Source organism: Gavialis gangeticus, unplaced genomic scaffold (assembly GCF_001723915.1).
Source record: "Gavialis gangeticus isolate Ggan-Ray unplaced genomic scaffold, GavGan_comp1, whole genome shotgun sequence".
Lineage (NCBI taxonomy): Eukaryota > Metazoa > Chordata > Crocodylia > Gavialidae > Gavialis > Gavialis gangeticus.
Window position 1 is genome coordinate 49,552,746 of NW_017729004.1, and position 4,075 is coordinate 49,556,820.

A 4,075-nucleotide genomic window follows, 5' to 3' on the forward strand; every position below is an offset into this window, starting at 1 on the left:
CAGGTTCTTCTCCTGAAGAAGAGAGAAGAGAGGCTGCCTGACTACATGAAGATGGACAACAGAAAGATCAACCTGGAGCCCCACCCAGGGAATGCTTGGAAGATGGTTGTCTCAGGTCCCAAGACATGCCATACCAGGGTCACTTCTCCTTTGGAACTGAGCAACAGGTACACACCTCTCACACTACCAGCAGAGACATCAGTAGAAGCACTGGCTCTGGATGAGGGGAGGCAGCTAGCTGCCACCCCTAAGAAGAGACACAGGGTGGTCTTGGTGGGTGACTCCCTCCCGAGTGGGACACAGGGAGCGATCTGCCGCCCTGACCCCCTAGCCCATGAGATCTGCTGCCTCCCAGGGGCCCATATCCAGGACGTGGCCGAAAGGTTTCCTAAAGTCGTCCTGCCCTCTGACTACTACGGGCTCAAGTTATATGGCTTGAAGCAATCCTGGATGGGTCATGAGTGACTACAGGGCTCTTGGGGGCTCGCCTTGAGGAGTTGGGGGCACAGGTAGTTTTCTCCTCTGTCCTCCTAGTTGTGGGCTGTGGGCCACAGAGAAACTGATGTATTGAAGAGGTGAGCTGAAGGCTCCGGCAATGGTGCTAATAAGAGGGTTTTGGCCTCCTGGACTACAACACACACTTCAGAGACAGAGGTCTTCTGGGCAGGGACTGTATCCATCTCACACCAAAAGGGGAGGCTCTTTCCTCAGCCAGGATGGCAGACCTCCTCAATAGGGCTTTAAACTGAGATCACCAGGTACAGGGGGTCAACGAGTGGAGCAAGCCAAGGGGCCAACAAACAAACAAGCATACAACAGAAGATGACAGGAAGGACACTACAGCACAAGGTGAGGGAGTGGAGCTCCCTCAACGCGACAGGAAACCAAGGACCTCCAGTGGAGGGCTCAAGTGGCTGTACGCAAATGCCAGGAGCATGGGGAACAAACAGGAGGAACTGGCCCTCCTACTTCCCAGGAGGGATTATGATATTGTAGGGATAACAGAGAACTGGTGGGACTCTACCCATGATTAGACCATAGCTATAGAAGGATACACCCTGCATAGGATGGATCGCATGGGAAAAAAGGGTGGAGATGTAGCTCTATATGTAAAGGAGCAGTACATCTCCTTGGAAGCTGAAATTAGTACTAAGGAAAGGTGACTTGAGACCCTCTGGGTCAAAATATGGGCGGGGGATGCAGTGAAAGGGACCTAATGTAGGAATATATTACAGACCTCCGAATCAAGATGAGGATCTATATCTGGAATTCTCCAGAGACCTGGAAGAGGCTGTGATAGCATGGGATATGGTCATCCCGGTCAACTTTAACTACCCAGACATCTCTTGGGAAGAACACTTAGCCAGATCTGACCAGTTGCATAGATTCCTGACTTGCATCGATGAGCTCTACCTGTGTCAGGAAGTATACGAGGTGACCAGAGGAAATGCCCTTCTAGATTTAATTTTGGCCAAGGGAGACAACCTGGTGAGTGATCTGAAGATAGAGGGTAACCTAGGCGACAATAACCAAAACACTATCACTTTCACTGTCCATTGTAGGGCTGGGAAATCTGTCAGTAAGATACAAATTCTTGACTTTAAAAAAGCTGACTTCAATAAGCTAAGGGCCTTAATGAGTAATGCCGTACAGGATCATGGACTGCAGGGAAAGAGTGTGGACAAAGAGTGGTTGTATCATATCCTCAAGGATATGATCCTAAGTGCACAGTTGTCCATATCTGTATGCAAAAAAGGTGGCACAAGGGCCGGGAGGCCATCTTGGCTCAACAGGGAAGTCACGGATCTTCTGAAAAAGAAAAGGGAGGCTTACCAGTGATGGAAGCTAGGAATTGGCCCCAAGGAGAACTACATAAGATTGGCCCACGCCTGTAGGAGGAAGATTAGAAAAGCAAAGGAGGTGACCGAATTCAGGTTAGCAACCAAAATCAAGGACAATAAGAATTTTTTCTATAGGTATGTAGGTAACAGGAGGAAGATCAGTGGAAATGTGGGACCATTGCTCAGTGCATCTGGACATCTGATCACTGACACCGAGGAGAAAACTGAATGCCTGAATGAGTACTTCACATCTGTATTCCACCAGTCTAAAAGTGATAGCCTGCTGAATGCAAATATGGCACAGCATAGTCACAGGAGGGATAATTACCTACCAACAGTCCATGTACAGCTGGTGAAAGAACAGCTAGAAAAGCTGGATATTTATAAGTCAGCAGGACCGGATGAACTCCATCTGAGAGTGCCGAACGATCTAGCTGAAGTCATCTCGGGGCCACTGGCAAACCTCTTTGAGAATTCATGGCGCTCAGGAGAGGTCCCAGAAGACTGGAAGAGGACGAATGTTGTGCCCACTTGAAGAAGAGGAGGAGAAGAGGACCCAGGGAACTATAGGCCAATCAGCCTGACCTCAATCCCAGGAAAAATCCTCAAAACTGTCCATATGCAATAAGCTAGTAGAAGGCAAAATTCTGAATGACAGCCAGCATGGCTTTGTCGCACGTAGGTCATGTCTGATTAACCCTATCTCCTGCTACAACCAAGTTACTTACCACCTGGATAAGGGAGATTAAGTTGATGTCATTTATTTGGACTTCAGGAAGGTCTTTGACTTGGTGTCCCAAGAAGGTCTCAAGGTAAAACTAGGGGACTATGGGCTCAACAATTTAATGGCCAGATGAGTGGGAAACTGGATGTGGGATTTGGTCCCAGAAAGTACTAATAGATGGATCTATGGTGATCTGGCAGAAGGTAGCCAGTGGGGTCCCTCAGGTGTCAGTCCTTGGACCAGTGCTTTTCAACATCTACATCAATGATCTGGATGTGAGGGTGAAAAGCATGCTGCCAAAGTTCACCGATGATACTAAACTCTGGGGAAGGGTGGCCACACCTCAGGGTAGGCTGATGATTCAGGTGGACCTAGACAAATTAGTTAAATGGGCAGACCAGAACCAGATGCTGTTCAACACTGAGAAGTGTAAAGTGCTCCATCTGGGGGGGAAAAATCTGTGACAAACTTACAGGTTCAGTGCTTCTATGCCAGCTAGCACCACACCCAAAAGGGACCTGGGGGGTCATAATTGATCATAAAATGAATATGAGCCACCAATGTGCTGCTACAGTTAGCAGAGCAAACAATATGCTGGCATGTATCAACTGATGCATCTTAAGCAAAACTAAGGAAGTTATTCTCCTGCTCTACTCAGCATTGGTGAAGCTGCAGCTGGAGTACTGCATCCAGTTCTAGGCACCACACTTCAAGAAGGATGTGGAGAAGCTTGAGAGAGTCCAGAGAACAGCAACTGATATGATTAGAGGCCTGAAAGGCAAACCGTATGAGGAAAGGCTGACAGATATTGGACTGTTTAGCCTAGAAAAGAGAAGACTTTGGGGGAATTTGGTGGCAGCTTACAAATATATCAGGGGAGAGCACCAGGGGCTAGGTGAACAACTATTCACCAAAGCTCCCCAGGGGAAAGCCAGGAGCAATGGTCATAAACTCCTAGAAGTTTCCTGGATATAAGGAACAACTTCTTCATGGTTCATGTGACCAGACTCTGGAATAGACTCCCATCATGGGTAACGCAGGCTCCTACCCAGGAGATCTTCAAAAGGAGACTGGATGCACACCTTGCTGGGGTTATTTGACCCCAGCAGTCTTTCCTGCATGGAGCAAGGGGGCTGGACCCAATGATCTCAAGAGGTCCCTTCCAGCCCTAAACTGTGAATATGTGAATAAGCCCTCATAGGGATGAGTACCACATTTAAAGAAATAAAACAATTATACATATATACACACTATCATGCTTGCACATATATGAAAATGCTTTGAACATAACCAAAAATATAGACGTGACTCTGTTGCATAAATTGCTGATTTTATCCCCTGGAGGCTAGTCCAATTCACCTCTAGAAGAGAGTCACACTTTCAGGCTGGGTCCAACTCTATTTTATTGCTTGCAAGCAGGCCGACAGAGGAGCTTGTTGCTCAGATCAGTGCCGACCCTAAACAAAGAGCGCACGTGGCTTTTATTGAGCTAGCATTTTTTTCAGTTGAC